The following is a 22813-nucleotide window of genomic DNA, read 5'->3' on the forward strand; positions in this document are numbered from 1 at the left end:
AAATAAAGCGTCTGAAGACACTGAAATTTGGAGTTTTGTTTGCGACAGCAATTACCTCGAATATCAGAAACGCCAAAGGCTGAGTTGAATATAAGACCCTACCCTTGAGGTACTTTAAGGTCTCAAGGCAGCGAAGACTTCATCTCTGTAGGGACTGAGAGGACAGCAGCACCATCTCCACGTTCAGGCTGAAAGAACGGCTTTGGCAGGTGAACCACAGGGCCTGGTAGAACAAGGAGCAGGGCCCAGAATCTTGAGCAGTTTCTAGTGAAGAATTAAAAAGCAGTCTTGGACTTGGAGGGGAGGAAAACCTAACTCTTATTTTCTTCTACCCATCTTATGTGCATTAGCTGGGGCCCTTTAAATTAGACTGACAAAGGACAAATTAACAACTGAAAAGCAAACACAAGTTGACTAATGCATGCATCATGCATACACATGGGAACACCCAGTGGGGAGTAACTTTAAGGGGTGTTTAGAACTTGGGCTTGTATAGCATCTTAAAAAAGAACAGTAAATTTTTTTCTTTTTTTGTCTGGCAAATGACTTACATTCATAAATATTTATTATGCTGTCTCCAAATAGGTTTCTTTTTTTTTTAACATCTTTATTGGAGTATAATTGCTTTACAATGGTGTGATAGTTTCTGCTTTATAACAAAGTGAATCAGCTATACGTATACATGTATCCCCATATCTCTTCCCTCTTGCATCTCCCTCCCTCCCACCCTCCCCATCCCACCCCTCTAGGTGGTCACAAAGCACCGAGCTGATCTCCCTGTGCTATGTGGCTGCTCCCCACTAGCTATCTGTTTTACGTTTGGTAGTGTATATATATCCATGCCACTCTCTCACTTTGCCACAGCTTACCCTTCCCCCTCCCCATATCCTCAAGGCCATTCTTTAGTAGGTCTGTGTCTTTATTCCTGTCTTGCCCCTAGGTTCTTCATGACCTTTTTTTTTTTTCTTAGATTCCATATATATGTGTTGGCATATGGTATTTGTTTTTCTCTTTCTGACTTACTTCACTCTGTATGACAGACTCTAGGTCCATCCACCTCACTACAAATCACTCAATTTCATTTCTTTTTATGGCTGAGTAATATTCCATTATATATATGTGCCACATCTTCTTTATCCATTCATCTGATGATGGACACTTAGGTTGCTTCCATCTCCTGGCTATTGTAAATAGAGCTGCAGTGAACATTTTGGTACATGACTCTGTTTGAATTATGGTTTTCTCAGGGTATATGCCCAGTAGTGGGATTGCTGGGTCATATAGTAGTTCTATTTGTAGTTTTTTAAGGAACCTCCATACTGTTCTCCATAGTGGCTGTATCAATTTACATTCCCACCAGCAGTGCAAGAGTGTTCCCTTTTCTCCACACCCTCTCCAGCATTTATTGTTTCTAGATTTTTTGTTGATGGCCATTCTGACCGGTGTGAGATGATATCTCATTGTAGTTTTGATTTGCATTTCTCTAATGATTAATGAGGTTAAGCATTCTTTCATGTGTTTGTTGGCAATCTGTATATCTTCTTTGGAGAAATGTCTATTTAGGTCTTCTGCCCATTTTTGGATTGGGTTGTTTGTTTTTTTTGTTATTGAGCTGCATGAGCTGCTTGTAAATTTTGGAGATTAATCCTTTGTCAGTTGCTTCATTTGCAAATATTTTCTCCCATTCTGAGGGTTGTCTTTTTGTCTTGTTTATGGTTTCCTTTGCTATGCAAAAGCTTTGAAGTTTCATTAGGTACCATTTGTTTATTTTTGTTTTTATTTCCATTTCTCTAGGAGGTGGGTCAAAAAGGATCTTGCTGTGATTTATGTCATAGAGTGTTCTGCCTATGTTTTCCTCTAAGAGTTTGACAGTTTCTGGCCTTACATTTAGGTCTTTAATCCATTTTGAGCTTATTTTTGTGTATGGTGTTAGGGATTGTTCTAATCTCATACTTTTACATGTACCTGTCCAGTTTTCCCAGCGCCACTTACTGAAGAGGCTGTCTTTTCTCCACTGTATATTCTTGCCTCCTTTATCAAAGATAAGGTGACCATATCTGTGTGAGTTTATCTCTGGGCTTTCTATGCTGTTCCATTGATCTATATTTCTGTTTTTGTGCCAGTACCATACTGTCTTGATTACTGTAGCTTTGTAGTATAGTCTGAAGTCAGGGAGCCTGATTCCTCCAGCTCCATTTTTCCTTCTCAAGATTGCTTTTACTATTCGGGGTCTTTTGTGTTTCCATACAAATTGTGAAATTTTTTGAAAAAGAACAGTAAATTTTAAAGAAGTAAATGGACAAAGGAAAAGGACTTTGAGTTTCTTGGGTGGCAAATTGTAAGAAAGCATATATGTGGGAGACCTAATTGTACATAAGGGCTATGTAATGCAAGGTTTGTTAGAGTCCTCTGGTGCCATCTCTGGGCTGATAAGTGTCTAGGGTTATCTCCAGTGATTAACTTCTGTAGAGAGGGCGTGAGGGGACACCTTTACAAACTTACAGCCTGCTTTTAGGCAGATGAGGGGAGGGCAGAGAGCTTTTTTGTACCTGTATATTCTCAATTGCCTCCAGCTCAAAATAATCCTTATGCCAAAGTGGCACATTTTGGGGTGGCATGTTCTGCGACCCTTCAGACTTCTCTGGGATCTTGAGGGAAATTCCTTCCGTTGTTGAAGATATTTAGGGCTGAGGAGGGAAAAGAGGCCCCACGGTTGCTGCTCCTTGAGAATAGTGCTGAGGACAGGGAACTCACAGGTACTGCACAGCTCTGCTACACAGATGTGGTCTAGATATGGACCAGCAGCTTCCTAGCCTTGATCAGGGGCCCAGTGCCAGTCCTGGGTGTGAGGTGGAGCCCAGAGCCCCTCATGTGTCTCCCAGGCAGCAGCTAGGCACATGAGGAGTCCTGTGACAACTGGACCACCCACCCTCAGCATTTTCCTGACCCCAGTGTGAGGGGAGCAGGCTCACTGATGATCCTGGATGGCCTTGAACTTTGGGGTTGGGCATGCTCTGGTTTTGCTGTGATTGAGCGCTAGAGAGATGCCCAGTGTCAGCTTTAGCCTGGAGACCACCCCCTCCGTCATTGGACAGAAGGGGGCGATCCTGAGGGTGGGGCTCATTTCCCCAGAGGGTTTACTGTTTCCTTGCTGGAAGGTTGGAAGGCTCTGATGGGATTCACGTTTGACTTCTTGTCAAGTCAGCTACACGAAGGCAATGTGTCCTTGTCCACCCTCTTCCTAGCTGCATCAGCCTTTTCTCTCTGCAGTGCCCTGGCCCTCACTTGCATAGCACTAAGCAGGCCAAGGAACCTGGTGGCTTAGTAGATGTCCACGGGTGGCCAAGGGGCCAGCGTCTGTGGTTCTGGAGCACTTCTCCAGGTTCCCTCCTTCAGCGCTGGAGAGGCCCCCTTCTCCACTCACTTGCACAAGGGGTGGCCTCTTCTTGCTTCTCTGCCTCGTTACATCTTCTGTTGGTCAAGGGCATCATTTTCCTCAGCTTGGGCTGCTATAAGGAAATACCACAGATGGGAAGCTTCAACAACAGACGAATATTTCTCACAGTTGTGGAGGCTGGAAGTCCCAGATCAAGGTGCCAGTCAACTCAGTGTCTGGTGAGGACCCTCCTCCTGGTGTGCGGACGACTGCTGTGTCCTTGTGGAGGGCAAGTGAGCTCTGGTCTCTCTTCCTTTTCTTTTAAGGAACACTGTGTGTCCTCATGTGGGGCCTCACCCCATGATGCATCTAAATCAGATTACCTCCCTAATACTATCACATTTGGGGGTTAGGGCTTTAACAAATGAATTTGGGAGACACAAACATGCAGTCCACAGCAGGCATCAATGCAGTGTAACGTCTCACAGGCCTGGGGGTGGTGCCAAGACCCAGGCCTTCTTAGAACTTAGCCTCAGAAAGTTGAAGAGCTTTGCTTCCAGCAGGGCCTTCTGCTGTGCCCTCCACCTTCCCTGATTGATGGACGGTACCAGTGCCACTCTTTGTCCTGTCATCCTGGGTGGCGATGGAGGTGTTGCTGAGAGCAGCTCCCATTTGTTGAGAACTCCCGTGTCAGATACTTCATGTTTTTAATTCATGTAATCCTCACATTTCTATTAGGAAGTGCTGCTGTAATCCCCACTTCACATGCGGGGAAGCTGAGGTACAGAGAGGTAAATAACTTGCCTGAAACCACATAGCTTGTAAGAGGTAGAGCCAGCATTTGACCCAGGACAGTTCAGTTTCAGTCTTTTGTTTTCTTACCTGTACTTTTCTCCTAACTATATCTCGCCTTTCAATAACATTCTAAGAGAGGTATTATTCCTGTTAGCAGATGGGAAACTGAGTCTCCAAAAGGATACATTTCTTGTCTGAAATTATACTGTTAATGAGTGATAGCTGGCCTTGAACTCACTCACTGTAAAGCCTGAGAGTTTAACTCCCACCTCTCCTCCTGCCAGATCTGTGCCCATTCATTTTTCTCTTTCTGCAAGTATATATCACCCATTATTATTTTTACCCAGTATTTTTTTCTTTTCATAGTACAAATATGTACTATTTGCAGAATGGATCTCTGTCCTCTCCTGTATCTTGCTTTTTCAGCATTCATACTCATAAGTATTCTTTGAGAACCTACTGTGGGCCAGGCACTGCTCCAGCCCTGGGGATGCATAATGTACAAAATAAATGTCCCTGTTTTTGTGGAACTGACATTCTAGTGGAGGCGATGGATATGTACTATCAGTAAGTAAACTCCAGAGTAGGGATAAAGTGATAAAGTGGAGAAACAAAGCAGAGAAGGGGGATAGGAAGCTGATGGGGTGGGACTTCACATTTTAGCTTGAGTGGCTGAAGACTTTGCTCAGAGGGTGATTTGGAAATCAGACTCTCCACCTGTAATGCCTTTGGCAGGCCAGGGCTTCTAGAAGTGCTGAGATTAACTCTGTCATCAGTATGAATCTCTGAAAGCCAACGAAGGGTCCCCAGGGTGAGCGGCCAGGGTGGACAGCTGTTCCCCAGTGGGAACAAGTGTGGTGTCCCCTGGGCCCACTCCCCGTGCAGTACTCCTAGCTCTGCGTCTCAGCCACAGTCAGACCTGGATTTGAGTCTTCATGCTGCCACTTACTTGACCTTGGGCATATCAATTAATAAACTCATCAGTTCTCAGTTTCCCTATTTGTATGAGATATCAACATCCCCCCTGCAGGCCTGCTCTGAGAAAATGCCTGTGGAAACCATAATGCAGGGTGACTGCTCTGTACATCTTGTCTCTGCTTCCTTTCGGTGGCCACAGGACATTATGCCCAGCCACCCCCATCCTGTCATTGTGTGGTGGGTCTTCTGGGAAGGGCACTGGGGTGGGGATTCAGCAGCAGGTCGGGGTGAAGGCTCTCCAGGCCTCTCCAGTCTCAGTGTGAGCAAAGACAGGCAGGCAGAAGGTAGAGGCTGAGGGTAGGGGGCCTGATGTTTATTGAGGGCCTCCCACTTGCCAGATGCTCTGCTGGGGCCTTGTGTGGAAGGTACAGCTTCCAATTTACAGATGGAAAAACCAAGGCAGAGTTACTCACCCAAAGCTGCACAGTGAGCAAATGTGGGCTGACCTGACACCCACCTTATGCTTGTGCTGGAAGGGGTAAGGTGACTCTGGGGCAGAGTTTTGGAGGCCTGGGGGCCCTGGGGAGCCTGGCTCGCAAGTTTGAATTTGAGTCTCGTGGTAACAGGAGCCACCGAAGTGAGCTTATCCCACACTGTCTGCAGAGAAGAAGAGAGGAATTGGAGCTGGGATCCAGGCATCCAACCACAAAGTTCCCTCCTGTGACAGAGCCAGGTTTGGCTCAGTTCTTGGGGAAGGAGGGGGTGGAGCATGGGACAGGTAGTTGATATTTTTATATAATAAAGATTTAAAGAGGGTGCATATAAACTGTATGGAACCAAGTCAGATAGGCTTCTTAGATTAGCATGCATGGGAATCACTAGGGTGTCTCCTTAGAATGCAGATGGCTGGGCCTCACCCCCAGGCTTTGGATTCAGTGGGTCTGTGGAGGGCTGGGTGATGCTGATGCTTGGTCTGGGGACCATGCTTGGAGAACCGCTGCCTTATGTGATTGTGGCTAGGGTCCTTGATTTGCTTGTTATGGTTTGTTAATTAGCAACAACAACAAAAAACACAGTGACATCAATATAGATGTTGTGTAAACATCTTAAACATTTACTTTTGTACAAAAAGCTGTGACGATGTGGGTTTCTGAGTTACTTCCTATGTTCTCTCCATTTGAGCCTGTAGAACTCTAACAGCTGACCCATGTTAGGGATGGTAATTGAGTCAGTTGCTGGGGACTGTGGACATTTGTGATAATTAGAATATTGACTGTCAGCCAAGGAATCAGACTTGCCCCAAATGTTCTGCCACGTTGTCAGATTTTCCATGAACTTAGTACTGATTGTTAAGAGGGGCAGAGGGAGTGGAGGTTTCCAGCACAGCCTCTAGTTTTCCTCTGCCTGGTTCAAATCCCAGCTCTGCTGTTCACAGTAGAACCCTGGGCAGTTTGCTTGTCCTCTTATTTCAGTTTCCTAATCTGTAAAATGGGGATAATAGTAATTCTTACTGGGGTTAGTAGTCATGGAAAGGAAGTGAGGCATTTGTTACAGGTAGAGGGTCTAGAACTCATGGTAAACGCTCCATCACTGCTGGCCGTGATGGTCTTGCTTCAGTGCCCCCTGCCCAACAGGTGCAGAACAAGACCCTGAAAGTCCTCAGTGGTGCTCTTTGGGAAGAGGGATGCTGGAAGCTAATGGTTCTCCAAGGGTGATCCCAGACCACAGCATCAGCACCACCTGTGACGGTGCAAGACAGGCACATTCTCAGGCCCCATCCAAGCCCTTCTGCATCAGTATCTCTCTGCTCAGTCTGTATTTTCTTAAGCTCTCGGGGGATTCCAATGTACACTCAAGTTTGGGAACTACTGATCTAAGCCTTGGCGGTTCCAGAGAAGCAGGAGGACTTAGTTCTCCTGGCTCTGTGTGTGTGTGTGGAGTGTGGGAGGGGGCAAGGGGAGCTTTACCTGAGAGCCTGGGGAAGCTAGACGCCCAGACGCTGCATTAAGTAACTGGCCAGGCAGCACGATAGACTCCCAGCCCCACCGTCAGCACCGCTTACTTCCTGCCCAGGCTCCAGGCATGGCTTTTCTGGCAAATGGAATCTTGGTCCTATCACTGCTGACAGATGAGAGTATCCCTGAATATCGTTTCTCCCTTACATTTCCCATCCCCTGAGGATCTTCTGGCATCTGTCTCACCGTGGGGCTGTTTAGACCTTCCTCTTCTCGAATTGCTGAAAGGTGCTGCTTGTATAGCACAGGTCTCCTTTCCCTTTTCCCACGGCATTCCAGGGTTTTCCTCCGTGAAAATGATTAGTGGGTTTTGCTTTGTTGTTTTTTGCAAAGGCAATTCAGTTGAATGCTTCCTCCCTCAAGTTGCTTTTCTCCTGTACCCCAATGTTCTCCTGTGACATTGTCTCCTGTACCCCAGAGTTACAAAACCAAAAGGGACCAAACAGCTGTGCAGGGGTTGCGGTAGGGGTGCCTCGGGAGCAGCGGGGTGGCCTGCTTCTCTCCACCTTGGCTGAGCTGCTGATTAGATGGAAGGGTTCCTGGGGAGGCAGGGCAAGGGGATGGGCAGGAGCCCCTGGGGCCGGCCTTATGGGCTGGTTGTAGCATTTCCTTTGCCACAGGGCTCCAATTGCCAAGATAAACATACATTTTGAGATAAAGTGGACCCCCCCAGATGTCTTCATCTTGGAAAAAGAAATCAATAAGACAGTCTCCGTGTTGGGCCAAGAAGTCCTTCTCCTCCACACTCAGATTTGCACAGGCCTACCTGTGAAGGTGGGAGGGAGCTGGGGATTCAGGGACTGTGCTCGTGCTGAGGAGGCAGGTCAGGGAGCAGAAGAACGGGCTCTGGGGCACTGGCTCTCCTCCTTAGCAGGGTGAGACCTTTCCCTTGCTCATTGATGGGATGGTGATGGGACTGCTGCACACCTGTCGCTGTTGTCAGAATTATGTGAACAAATATAAAGCGTTGGGCACAGCCCCTGCCTTCCTTGTGGGAAGTGGTGGTTGTGATTTTTATTAGCAATTTCTGGAAGTTGACTGGCCATTATATGGCCTTTGTTTCAGAAGATGCCTGATACTTCTAATCCACCAACAATTCCCACCCACTCTGCCCTCAGAACATATTCTTAATCAGATTTCTTTTAGCCACACCTGCCATTCCCGCTGTGGTCCAGGCCTCTGTCACCCTCACCCACAGTGTGTCCAGGCCTCCACAGTGGCCTCCTGAACAGCAAGTTCTTACATGACAGCCAGAGGGTTACTTTCAAAACACAAATCACATCATGTGAGTTCCTTGCTCACAATCCTCCAACGGCCTCCAGAACACATGGCCCGCAGCTCTCCCCTGACCTCACTTCCTACTGCTCATGGCATCGCTCACCTGTGCCAGCCATGCTGGCCTCTGGCCTCTTCCTCCCTTGCCATCTTGTTCTTGTTTCCTAGAACAAGTAGGGAGGGGTGTAGCCAATGGAGCATCTATGTCCCACCAGCATGTTTTTGATTAAGAAGAAAGCGGGCTTACTGAGAGAGTGTATAACCTCTCTGTATGACTTGATGTTCGTCTAGGAATACCAGACTATTCGTTACATATCTGGCACTCTTTTCATCTCTCCCAGGCTTCCAAAGCCCATGGATGGTCCACACCCAGGACTTGAATGTCACCTCTGCCTTTCGGGGGGATGATGCACGTTGGGGAGTGGGGAGGTGGCTGCAGGGGGAAACCAAGCCTCCCACCCTGACTCCACTCTGCAGTCAGAGTCCCACCTGGAGGGATTGGCCTCCTGTGCTGATGTGGGGCTATGTTGGCTCTGCTGAGGAAAGTTTTACCTTCTGAGATTTGTAATGAAATCTGGAACTCCCTTCTAGCCAGGTATCCCCAGCTCAACCTGATTTTTCTGCTTATCTTATTCTGAGCGTAAATTTCTTCATTACTTCAGCTGAGGGAAAACAAGTCTTGACTCCTAAAATAATCCAAGTGGAGCTAAGATCTCCTTGATTCATTTTTGTTAATCTATTACATTCTAGCGCAGTTATAAGCAAAATGAAGGTTCAGGAATTAGACATAGAGACTAAGGGAGGAGAATGATGCCAAAGATTTTTTCTGTGTCTGTGCTTAGCCCAAATTTGGGCTCAAAAGAAGAAAAATGATGAGAAATTACTACACATCATTCAAGTCTCCAGGGGATTACTGTAGGATTACATAATACAATCATGGATGTGTCTAAGGCCAGAAAATGTACACTCAAAGCTCAGAAGAAAGCAGACAATAGAAGACCCTTTTGGACAAGACTTAGTGAGTTCAGGAAAAGCCGGCACCTGACCAGCCAAGTAAGTGATTCCAAACACCTCCAGCCCTGAGGAAGCCTTGGACATGCCGGGAAATTACTCATCATGTGATGTCAGCTCTGGAGAAGGCCTTTTTTTTTTTTTTTTTGCGGTACGCGGGCCTCTCACTGCTGTGGCCTCTCCCATTGCGGAGCACAGGCTCCTGACGCACAGGCTCAGCACCCATGGCTCACGGGCCCAGCCGCTCCACGGCACATGGGATCCTCCCGGACCGGGGCACGAACCCGCGTCCCCTGCATCGGCAGGCGGACTCTCAACCACTGCGCCACCAGGGAAGCCCTGGAGAAGGCCTTTTAATCCTAAACTAAGAGATCAGCTGGTGAAACACTTAGAAATATGGCCCATTTGATTACAGATGGTCCACGGAGAAGAGAGCAAGTTCTTCTGTCAGTAGCTGGCCGGGTCCTCTTCTCTCATCCAGGCCAGGCTGGCAGATAAGAGGTGCCAGTCGTTCTGGTAAGAAGGCAATTATTTATTTACTTATTTTGATTGCAAAGCAATGTTCATTATTTAACATCTTTATTGGAGTATAATTGCTTTACAATGGTGTGTTTGTTTCTGCTGTATAACAAAGTGAGTCAGCTATACGTATACATGTATCCCCATATCTCCTCCCTCTTGCCTCTCCCTCCCACCCTAAGAAGGCAATTATTGTCTGCATAGTTCCAATGGCTGCTTTTTGAAGTAAGAAGCTTAGGCATACTGGGAAATGTCTTTAATGAAATGAGAATTAGCCAGAGATTTAGATGTAGGGGTCATTGCCAAGAGGCATTACACTGAAGCCTCAATTAAACTTTCCATTGGATTATCTGATGATAAGTAGTTGTGCCTTTGGGATTTTATTGTCTTTGATAAATGGCACAGGTTCAGGATCTAAGGCAACATAATCCCTAACACAACACAGTGCTGGAAATAGTGAGACATGGCCATCACTAGATACAAACCACTTCAATTACCCTATGGAAGTATTTATCTTTTTAAAAAATTTTTTTATTATTTTTAAAATATTTATTTATTTATTTATTTTTGGCTGTGTTGGGTCTTCGTTGCTGCGTGCGGGCTTTCTCTAGTTGTGGCTAGTGGGGGCTACTCTTCATTGTGTGCGCGGGCTTCTCATTGCAGTGGCTTCTCTTTGTTGCAGAGCAGGGGCTCTAGGCACATGGGCTTCAGTAGTTGTAGCATGGGGACTCAGTAGTTGTGGCTCGTGGGCTCTAGAGCGTAGCCTCAGTAGCTGTGGCGCATGGGCTTAGTTGCTCTGCGGCATGTGGGATCTTCCCGGACCAGGGCTGGAACCCCTGTCCCCTGCATTGGCAGGCGGATTCTTAAACACTGCACCACAAGGAAAGTCCCTGGAAGTATTTATCTTAAAGACTGCTTCAGATTACTTCGCCTCAGGATGTGCGGGTTCTCCATCTGTTCTCTGATGGGAAGGATTTCCAACTTCGAAATTCCTTTTGGTGCCAACAGAGTTCTCAGCACTGGGAGGATAGTGTGGCTTCCTTCCACAACTTACCTTGCCACAGCAAACCCCCTCTTCCTTCCCACAGACCTTTCTTGTCCCCTAGCTGCTGTGAGACAGCGTTTGTGATGGCCTCTTAATTGGGTTGCCACACAGAGTCAAAATACCCGTGTCTGGAGGTGTTTGATAGAAACAAGCACTTTGCTTTTCCTGCCAAGATATGTTTCTGTGTGTATGTATTTTTAAATCTATTTTTGTAATCATCTTTCTTCCAAGTGTTATCATTATCCATGAGGTACCTTCATTTAAACAATAAAAACTTCTGTTAAAAATCCAAAACTTGCTAAGCTTTTGCCGAATGGCTAAAGCTGACAAAGTTAAATATCAGTCTCTCCTGTGTTAACCCAGTGGTAGACATTAAGGTGATGCCTCTGGACAGTCACACCGTCTGTCTCTCAGGGGCTTCTTGACCAACACGCTGTCGCTCTTTTCAAACCGTTCAGTCGAAACTGTCTTCCTCTCCCCTTGGTCTCCTCTCGAGCTATTGCTGGCCTCAGGTGCCTCCTGCTGGGGGGTTGGAGTTCAGTCATGTGTGACCTGGCATTGACTGCCTCCCCGCCAACTCTGTACCAGTATCTGGAGAGTTATATGCTAGAATCTGCTACTGTTCAGTCTGCCCTCAGCCCTTGCACTTGTCCGCCGTGCTCTGTAGAATGTAGAGATCACCATGAGGGCATCAGAACGCAGGACATCAGAAGGCTGTAGCCAGCAACTTTGGACAGCCATGGTATCATTGCTGTTGTGTTTCTGCTCCTCTTCAAATGATACTGAGGGCTTTTCTCCGTGAACACCGCCTGGTTCTCCTTAAACGCCTTGCTTTGGTTATGCTCCCATGGGCTTGACCAGGAAGCTGCTAGAACTTCAGCATGGGCAGGGCAGCTAGAGAGGGGAGCAGGGGGAGCTGAAGCTCTTGGAGCCCACCAGTGTGCCTGCCATCCTGTCTGCCTAGCTGGTCAAGGGAGGAGGCACAGCCGCATTTCCCTGGGCGGTTACTTCCTGTGACTTTGCGCCACTGTGAGCCTTTTGTTTCAGCCCTGCACCTGCTTAGGGAGCTCAGTTCAGCACCACTTCGATGCAGCTTTCCTCGCGTTGCCTAACTGCTCTTCAAGGTGGGCGTGTGCGTTTGCTTGGGTGGAGGGCGCTCTCTCTGGTGTGGCGGGGGGTCAGCAGCTTTACCGGCACACGCGACCTTTGAGTGGCTGCCTCGCAGAGGGACATTGTGTGGTTCTGTGTGGTCAACAGGAATGGAATGTTTGGACTGCAGGCCAGGAGACTGGGGCCTGACCAGTTCAGTGGACCAGGTTCACTGTGCTCCCCAATCCGGGGAGCGTCCTTGCACACGTGAGGTCAGTATACTGTGTGCTTTGGAGAGCAAAAGCCACTGAGATGAGAGGGACTGTGCTACAGACCAGGGCATCAGCAGAGACTCACTAAGGCCGGGCTTGCAGGGGAAGCATCAGCAAGACTCACACTTCTGGTCAGAGGATCAGGGCAAAATGTAAACCAGTGGGCCTGGGAATCTTGGCCCATGTTCACCTCTTTAGTCAATGCTGGGAATGGCGGGAGGAGGTACTTAGGACAGAACGTGTTTTGATAGCCTGAAACAATCTTTCAGGTTCTGTTCTCAAGCTGTTGGACTGCATGGGACTTAAATTATGTTGGCTCGTCATTGCTGGCCAAATAAATGGTAAACTGCTGAGTTGGATCTTCAGGGCTAATACGCAATAGCCATCTTCCTCTACCCAGCTTAGAGCAAATGGCAGTCACAGCTCCTGCTCTAGAAGAATTGCACTCAAAAATTGCCCATTTCAGCCCCTGGGATTTCACCCAAGAATTATCTGGCTTCTCCCCCTGCAGCTGTCATGGACAGGGCTGGAGGGGGAGGGCTCTGTCACAGGGGCAGGCAGTGCTGTGGGTGAGGAGCCCACCTCAGGGCCCTCGTCCTCCTTCAGGCAGAGGGGCTGGTGAGCACACCAGCTCTTTCCCCCAGACTCCCAGGCAGACCAGTCACCCCACTTACTGGGTGTAGCCTTACTGCAGCTGAGGTCTTTCCACATGAAAACATGAGGGGTAGAGAATAAGTGTTCTAGAAGAACACAGTGAGCATGGCATTCTGAGTTCCACACCTTTGCCTGCCTTACCTGTTCAATGGTTTCTTGTCTCTCATGTTAAGACCGTCACTTCAGCCAAGCCAGTGTCCTAGACCTTGCCTTCCTGCAGCAAGTACTCTATCCACTGTTGCCCTTGAACCTTCCTCTTTCCCTTGGGCCAGTCCATCTTTCAGAGACCAGTTTGTTTACTCACTAATTAATCAGTCATGAATTCAGTAGTGTTCATTAGTCAAGTCTGAGCACAGTGCCCTGGTTATAGTGGTCTATCATGTGATCTATCTTGGAGAATGTTCCATGTGCACTTGAAAAGAATGTGTATTTTGTTACTTTTGGGTGGAATGCTCTATAAATATCAGTTAAGTCCATCTGGTCTAATGTGTCATTTAAGGCCAGTGTTTATTGATTTTCTGTCTGGATGATCTGTCAATCGATACAAGTGGTTTGTTAAAGTCCCCTACTATTATTGTGTTACTGTTGATTTCCCCCTTTATGTTTGTTAATATTTGCTTTATGTATTTAGGTGCTCCTATGTTGGTTGCATATATATTTATAATCATTATATCTTCTTCTTGATCATTATGTAGTATATATTACATATGTAGTATCATACTACTTTATGTAGTATGATACTACATTATGTATTATGTAGTATCCTTCTTTGTCTCATGTAGCAGTCTTTATTTTGAAGTCTATTTTGTCTGATATAAGTATTACTACCCTGGCTTTCTTTTGATTTCCATTTACATGGAATACTTCTTTCTATCCCCTCACTTTCAGTACGTGTGTGTCTTTAGCTCTGAAGTGAGTCTCTTCTGGCAGCATATATATGGGTCTTGTTTCTGTATCCATTCAGCCACTCTCTGTCTTTTGATTGGAGCATTTAGTCCATTTACATTTAAGGTAATTATTGATATGTATGTTCTTATTGCCATTTTGTTAATTGTCTTGGGGTTGTTTTTATAGGTCTTTCTTTTTTTCGCTTTATTCTTTTGTTTTTATTTTCTCTTGTGCTTTGATGACTATCTTTAATGTTATGTTTGAATTCCTTTTTCCTTTTTGTGTGTATACCTCTTACAGATTTTAGGTTAATCGTTACCATGAGGTTTTAATACAGCAATCTATAGATATATGTGATTGTTTTAAGTTGCTGATCTCTTAATTTCAAATGCGTTTTAAAAACCTTGCATTTGTACTCTTCTCACCTCTTGAATACTGTTTTTGATATTATGTTTTATATCTAATTGTTTTGTGTATCTTTTAACTGCTTAGTGTGGATATAGATGATTTTACTGCTTATGTATTTAAACCTTCCTACCAGCTTTGTGTGTGGAGGATTTCCTACCTTTATTGTATATTTGCCTGTACTGATGAGCTTTCTCATTTTGTAATTTTCTTGTTTCTATTTGCAGCCTTTTCTTTCTCACCTAGAGAAGTTACGTTAATATTTGTTGTAAAGCTGGTTTGGTGGTGCTGACCTCCTTAGCTTTTACTAGTTTGTAAGGTTTTTGATCTCTCCATCTAATCTGATTGAGACCCTTGTTGGGTAGAGTATTCTTTGTTGTAGGTTTTTCCCTTTCATCACTTGAAATATATTGTGCCACTCCCTTCTGGCCTGCAGAGTTTCTGCTGAAAAATCAGCTGATAGCCTTATGGGAGTTCCCTTGTATGTTATTTGTTGGTTTTTCCCTTGCTGCTTTTAATATTCTCTCTTTATCTTTAATTTCTGTTATTTTATAATTATTATGTGTCTTGGTGTGTTCCTCTTTGGGTTGATCCTGTATGGGAGTCTCTGTGCTTCCTGGACTTGGGTGACTGTTTCCCTTCCCAGGTTAGGGAAGTTTTCAGCTATTATGTCTTCATGTTCTCAGCCCCTTCCTCTCTTCTCCTTTTGGGACCCTATAATGCAAATATTAGTGCACTTGATGTTGTCCTAGAGGTCTCTTAAACTGTGTCTTCATTTCTTTTCATTCTTTTTTCTTTTTTCTGTTCAGTGGCAGTGGTTTCCGCTACTCTATCTTCCAGCTTGCTGATCCATTCCTCTGTATCATTTAGCCTTCTGTTGATTCCTTCTGGTGTATTTTTCATTTCAGTTATTGTATTCTTCATCTCTGGCTATTATTTATATTTTCTCTTTGTTAAAAACTTCTTACTTCTTGCCCTGTGCATCCATTCTTCTCCCAAGTTCTTTGATCATCGTTACAATCACTACCCTGAACTCCTCCTTGGGTAGATTGCCTATCTCCACTTTACTTAGTTCTTCTTCTGGGGTTTTATCTTGTTCCTTTGTCTGGAACATGTTTCCCTGTTGCCTCACATTGCCTAAGTTGCTGTTTGTATTTTTGTGTATCTGGTAGGTTAGTTATGTTTCCCCATCTTGGAGGAGTGGCCTTCTGTAGGAGACATCCTATGTGTCCTAGCAGTGCACTCCTTTCTTTTCACCCCAGCTATATCCTCTAGGGATTCCCTCTATGAGTGCTGCATGGGTCCTTCTGTTGTGGCAGGTTGACTACGTGGGTGGTCTGGTAGGCTTGGTTTTGCCCCTAGTCTAGTGGTTGCCAGACCCTTCCTTGTGTGGAGGCTGCTGACTGCTGGTTGATGGAGCCTGTTCACAAGGTGGCTGACTGCAGAACCCTAGGGGGTCCCAGGGCTAGTGCTGGCTCACTGGTGGGTGAAGTCAGGGTCCAGAAGACTCCAGGGCTGTTGCCCACCCACTGGTGAGTGAAGCCAGGTCCTGCGGTTAGTGCCAGACTACTGGCAGGCACAGTTGGGTCCTGGAGTCTGGTTTCAGGGCCCAGGGATAACAGAGCTCATGTCAGTTTGCTGGGGTGGGGCAGTTCCTGATGCAGTTGGGTATGGGGTCTGGGGTGTCCCAAAGCTGGTGTTGGCCTGCTAGTGCTCAGGGCTGAGACCTAGCTGATCCCAGGACAGCGTCTTGCCTGCTGTGGGCAGACTGGTCCACAGGCTGTGGGACTATGGTTTTCTTGTGTCTGCCGCCTGGTGAGTGAGGCTGTCCAGAGGCTAGAGCAGACTTTCTGTAGGGCAGGGCTGGTGCCTGGTCACTGATGGGTGGAGCTGGGTCTTGGTGCTCTGGTGGGCAGGGCCATGTCTAAAGGCACGTCTAGAAGTGGCTGTGGGCTCAGTAAATCTCTAGGCAGCCTGTCTGCTGGTGGATAGGGCTGTGTCCCCACTCAGTTGCTTGACCTGAGGCGTTCCAGCTCTGGCACCTACAGGCTGTTGGGTGGGGCCAGGTCTTAGCACTAATGAGCTAGAGGGAGGATTCCACAGTGGCACCCACCAGCATCAGTGTCGGCACAGTAGAAGAAGCTCCCAAGAATGGCTGCCATCTGTGTCTGTGTCCTCAGGGTGAGCCAAACAGCCTCTCCCCGCCCCATCTCTCTGGGAGACTCTCCAATACCAGTACCAGCAGGTAGTTCTGGCCCAGGTTCCTATCAAATTACTGCTTTTGCCCAAAGTCCCAGAGTGTGTGAGATTTTGTGTGTGTTCTTTAAGAGTGAAGTCTCTATTTCCCCCAGTCCTGTGGGACGTCTGAAATTAAGCCCCACTGGCCTTCAAAGCCATATGCCCTGCATCTTCCTGGTGCAGGACCCCTGGGCTGGGGAGCTCGATGTGGGGCTCAGAACTCTCACTTCTATAGGAGAAGCTCTGCAGTATAATTATTCTCCAGTTTTGGGGGTGCCCCACCCAGGGGTATGAGTCCTGTTTTCTTTTGCCAGATAATCACTTGTCCACCCTCCCTTGCAGCAGTAGTCATGTGACCAAATTTGGCTTGGGAAGCCCAAGAGAAGGCCTGCTGAAAGCTTCAGAGAAAGATTTTCTTCCCTGGGAAGCTGCTGTGTGAGGATGGTGCTTGGTGCTGCAGCAGCCATCTTGGAACCATGAGGGAAAGGCCAACAGTCAGAGAATTGCCCATCCAGAGCTGTGCCATCAGGGGCCTACCTAATCTGCCCCAAATGACCCACCTCCATACCTCTGTTTTGTGCAATGGTTGTTACCTCTATGATTAAGCTGTACTTCCCTTAGCCAGGTTTTCTATTACTTGCATCCTAATTCATATGTCAGGGGGATGAAAAAAGAGGGTGGGTCTAAGGTATCCAAATTGATGTGACTTATTGATGAAGTGGAGGTGAATGGGGAGGGAGGAGAGGAACTAGTTAGGATTTCTGGCATGAGCAGAAGGGAGACTGAAGGAGATCCATTTTGTTCACCAGCCAGAACCTAGCTCCCATCATGGTAGACAGTAAGTCATTGGGGTCGAGGTGAAACACCTTTGATCTGGAGCTGGGTCTGAGACTGAGGTTCAGTTTTCAATGATGAGAAAGCCAGGAGGAGGGGTCCACAGGGCATGATACATGGAATACATGGGTCTGGATTTTCAAAGAGAGGTATGGCTGAGTTGGCAGTTGGGGCTCATCAGCACTCAGACAGGCCTGAAGCTGTGGGAAGGGATTTTTTTTTTTTTTTGCATTGTATGTTGCCTTTATTTTATGAAAAAGCTGATTTCAAATCTACAGTAAACTGAGATGAATACAAAGTCTTAGTGAAGGAGGCCTGATTGTTCTGTTTACAAAAACATGGCCACTGCCCTTTGGCCTTAAAACTTCAGGAAGGGCACTTCAAATGGCTTCATATGTTTCAGTGCCAGAGTGTAGGAGTAGAATCTGGCATTCACTGTCAGATGTTCTGCAGCTACCAGAGCATCAATCTCTTCAGCAGGAGCCAGAGAGGTGAGGAGATGGCCATGTGCAGACAGCTCCTGCTTTTCTCATCAGTCCTCCTGGTGTGTTCATTTTGGTGTCCTTTGAAATGATAGACATTGCCTATTTGTCACTTAATTGCATCAAATCACATAGATTGAACCAAGTGAAATTTTCATTTTTGTAGATCAAAATCATTGATTATCAGCAATTTTACGTGATTTAACCTAATATTTGTACCTGATACTGTGCTAGCACATCAATACTTCATGGGTTATTTTCTATTTAAATTTACTCATGTCACTGACCTGCATAAAACTCACCCCTCATTTCCTCCATACCTACAGGGTGAAATCCCAACTCAGATTATCCTTTGAGGCCTTTTGTCATCCATCCCTCAACCATCTCTCCGGACTCATCTCTTGCTGAAAGCCTCCTGTACTTTACTCTCCAGCCAGATCATGCCCCAGATTGGTAAATGCAGCAGAGGGGTTACAGGATTTCTTCAGAATCCCATTTCTATTGGGCATCTTGTCTTTCTTGTGCATTTCTTCAGAGCACAAGTTCAGTTGCACTGGAAGTTTTCTCTTCATTTGAAGATCTAGTAGTGGTTTGTACCCATCTGTGCTTTCGATGTTGTAATGGTCCTTCAGACTACACCAGTTTCCATGTTTGGAATTTCTGGGCTTCTGGCCTGACAAGCCCCACCCTGTTCTACCACAGGCTGATTCCCGCTTGTCTTTGGAGCCTAGCACTGTCCTGTCCTCTGTCTTTGAACCTCCTGCACTGGGCTGGCACTGCTCCCTGCCCTGCCCCAGACGCAGCAGGCTTCAGGTTTGTTTCTGAACCAGCCAAGAAGAATCTCCAGGTCTACTGTGTTCCCTCTTGGGTCCTAGTGTGGGCCATGCTCTGAAAGAAGATTGTTTTAATGAAACCATATACATTTTTTTTTTTTTTTTTTTTGCGGTACGCAGGCCTCTCACCATTGTGGTCCCTCCCATTGCGGAGCACAGGCTCATGGGCCCAGCTGCTCCGCGGCATGTGGGATCCTCCCGGACCGGGGCACGAACCAGCATCCCCTGCATCAGCAGGCGGACTCCCAACCACTGCGCCACCAGGGAAGCCCGAAACCATATACATTTTTTGACAAGATAGAAAATTCTTTATAATCCTCCCCAACAATTAAAAAAAGAAAAGGAAGTTTTAAGACTCCTGTGTAAAATCTTTGCTCAGGAAACTTTGCTAAGGTGGTTAGACATGTTTCCAGCAATGGAGCAATAGTGGCTGCATGTTTTGCTGCAAATGGAAGAAATTTTTTTTCTTGTGGAATTCAGGTTACAAAGCACACATTCCCCAGGACCATGAAGTTGCTGGGTTTTCCCTGCAAGGATGTGAGAGGGATGGGTGGGTCTGCCTTGTAGACCCATACCTCACCTGGGACCTGGTGATCTGGGTGTTCCTGGGCCCAAGCAGAACTTTGGTGGTTAAGTTTGTGGGATTCTTGAAATTGTCTGCCCAGTCTCACAGCTTCCTTTGCTGCTCCTAACCCCAAAACTTGTGGGTGGTCTTGTCCCTGACAAAGAACAGAACTGTCAAGAGCCCTAGGGTCATACCCTCAGGGTCTCTCTGGAGCTGAAGGGAGGCCCTCTCCTGAGAATGTCAGTGCCTGAGGCAGTCAGTGCCGGACAAAGGGCTTTCTGTGTCCCTCTCTGCTGCCTCGGAAATGTAAGCCTAGGAGGTTAAGGCAGATCAGAGGAGACCCTGGGAAAACAATGCCTTCTCCTAGCCTGTGCATTTGGGGTGAAGAGCCGGGACCTAGTAAGAAAGGAGAATTTTGTCTCTTCACAATGGTAAGCATTTTCTGTCTCAAATCAAATCCCTTTTCAGTCCTTTCCTAGGAATTTGTGATGACCGAGGAATTTATGACATACATAGTAGCCATGTCAGTATCTCAACCACTTCTTTTACCCTTGTCAGCATCTGCTGCCCAAGTCACAAACACAAATGGCTACAGAGGAAGAAACTGCCACCCAAGAAAACCTACCCATCTGTGACAGCCCCTCTCAGGTGCTCTGTGCTCACCCCACCTGGACACTCACATCTAACATGTCTCTGCTGTGTAACTGCTGAGTGGAACTGAAGGGCTCTGGTCAGTGTGGACATCCCCACTTACTTGGGTCGCTGGGAGAGAAGTCACTGTAATTCTTGCGGGTCTCCTCTTTGGGGGTTGGGTGCCTGCCTCCTTTGCACTGTTCCTGACCTCTTGGGAATGCAGGGTCCAGCCATTGGCCTCATGAGAGCAGCTCAGGGCCAGTGTAGGTGGACAGCACTTTGAACGGTGGTCATATATCAGGTTGCCACAGTCTCCACCATGTTCTCTTGTCTCTCTTCTCTGGTGCTAAGTGGCAAGTGCCATTTATCCTCAAATTTGTGCTGTTGCTTTCCTTGTGGTGCAGTTAAGAGGAGACTGAAATGTTTCTTTACCCACATCTTCATAAAAAGTGGGAAAATGGAAAATAGGGTAAGATGGCTGAGTGTTTCAAGGAAAAAGATATGAGAGCACCTTTCTTTGTAGAATTAAATCACAGAAAACACCCCTTTGTGATTACAATGACAACAAAGTGTGTCTATGTCAAAGAACACAATTCAAAATGATTTCAGTCGCACACAGCAGTAAGCAGCAGCTTGCAGCAAGCAGTAGCGAGCAGTAGCTGAAAGCAAGATCTTAGTTCCCGGACCGAGAGTCCTAACTGCTAGACCACAGAGGCCAGCGGCTAGGGCCTAAACCCCCCAGTTCCTGCCTGCCTTGTCAAGAATGAATTCAGGCGAGGAGGCAGAAGGTAAAGAGAAAAGTAAAAAGTTTATTGGAAAAGCAAAGTACACGCGGAAAGACACACAGTAGAACTCAGAGAGAGAGTTGCACCTTTGGGAAGTTTAAATCCTTTATAAGGGGCAGTTTTCCAGGTCTTTGTCTCCGTTCTGGCCAATCATGTCACTTTGTCCCTCCTGGCTAATTTGTCTCAGGACCCTCCCTTTAGGTGCACATGCACCTCTCAGCCAAGATGGGTCCTGACATGAAGGCGTCTGGGAGAAGCAAGAGTCACCGTGGCCTGGGGTTGTTCCCTGACTTTTGACCCCCAAGGAGACTTTCTGTGCATGTGTAGTGTCTCCCTTGCCCCAAGGAGGGGGGGAAGCGGAGATCCCTTGATCCTTTACTCAAAAAAGGTTTTGCCCCTCTTTGTTCCTGCCATGACTGTTATCTTAAGGCATCCACAAGAGACAAAGATTGGCTGTTTACCCTGTCTCTGTCATAGCTTCTATCTTGGAGAGCAAAGAGGAGGGCTGATTTTAAATGTCTAACCTGGAGCCCACCTATCTCCTGTCTCAGGAAATGCAAACATAAGGCCAGTTGTAAATGCCTAACCTGCAGCCCATCTATCTCCTGCCTCAAAAAGACCATTTTAAGGGTCATCACCCTTAGGATACCTGCCTGGCCTTCACTGGCATTTGAGTCTGTGACCTTGTCCTAAAAGGACCATTACTCAATGGCAGCTGTATTGGCCGCAGGGGCAGAATGGTCTCTCCTTGTGCAGGACTGTCTGGTGCGCTTCAGGGCATGACCCATCAGTCATGGTAACCCAACATTTACAGACATTCCCAGTGGAGAAACACTGCCCTCCAGGGCTTGCCAGCTGGAAGGGGCAGAACACTATGGGTGTGCCTGGGATCACCGTGGGCAAGAGTGGGTGGACCAAACCCCCGCGCTTGGCATGGGAAGGGATTGGGGGCTGTCCAGGTGAGCAGCGGCCCCGCGCTTTCCCAGTGCAGTGCCGAGGCCTGTCAGGTCTGCCTCCTCCTAAGGCAGGGCTGCTGGGCTTTTCAGTAGGTCTGGCAGAACAAAGCCACACTTGTTCTTTTTTTTTTTTTTTTTTTAACATCTTTATTGGAGTATAATTGCTTTACAATGGTGTGTTAGTTTCTGCTTTATAACAAAGTGAATCAGTTGTACATATACATATATCCCCATATCACCTCCCTCTTGCGTCTCCCTCCCTCCCACCCTCCCTATCCCACCCCTCTAGGTGGTCACAAAGCACGAGCTGATATCCCTGTGCTATGCGGCTGCTTCCCACTAGCTATCTATTTTACGTTTGGTAGTGTATATATGTCCGTGCCACTCTCTCGCTTTGTCCCAGCTTACCCTTTCCCCTACCCGTGTCCTCAAGTCCATTCTCTAGTAGGTCTGCGTCTTTATTCCCGTCTTGCCCCTAGGTTCTTCATGACCTTTTTTTTTCTTTTCTAGATTCCATATATATGTGTTAGCATACGGTATTTGTTTTTCTCTTTCTGACTTACTTCACTCTGTATGACAGACTCTAGGTCCATCCACCTCACTACAAATCACTCAGTTTCATTTCTTTTTATGGCTGAGTAATATTCCATTGTATATATGTGCCACATCTTCTTTATCCATTCATCTGTCAATGGACACTTAGGTTGCTTCCATGTCCTGGCTATTGTAAATAGAACTGCAATGAACATTGTGTACATGACTCTTTTTGAATTATGGTTTTCTCATGGTATATGCCCAGTAGTGGGATTGTTGGGTCGTATGGTAGTTCTATTTTTAGTTTTTTAAGGAACCTCCATACTGTCTCCATAGCAGCTGTACGAATTTACATTCCCAACAACAGTGCAAGAGGGTTCCCTTTTCTCCACACACTCTCCAGCATTTATTGTTTGTAGATTTTTTTTGATGATGGCCATTCTGACCAGTGTGAGATGATATCTCATTGTAATTTTGATTTGCATTTCTCTAATGATTAATGATGTTGAGCATTCTTTCATGTGTTTGTTGGCAATCTGTATATCTTCGTTGGAGAAATGTCTATTTAAGTCTTCTGCCCATTTTTGGATTGGGTTGTTTGTTTTTTTGTTATTGAGCTGCATGAGCTGCTTGTAAATTTTGGAGATTAATCCTTTGTCAGTTGCTTCATTTGCAAATATTTTCTCCCATT

General features: G+C 46.6%; 1 protein-coding gene across 2 annotated transcripts in view; it reads left to right on the forward strand.

Moving 5' to 3' along the window:
* The window catches only part of ADAMTS17 (ADAM metallopeptidase with thrombospondin type 1 motif 17), a gene marked incomplete at both ends in the record, with an annotated part of 347780 nt that overhangs the window by 106303 nt on the left and 218664 nt on the right, over positions 1 to 22813 (forward strand). The window lies entirely within an intron of this gene.

Source organism: Hyperoodon ampullatus, assembly GCF_949752795.1.
Source record: "Hyperoodon ampullatus genome assembly, chromosome: 3".
Taxonomy (NCBI): Eukaryota; Metazoa; Chordata; class Mammalia; order Artiodactyla; family Ziphiidae; genus Hyperoodon; species Hyperoodon ampullatus.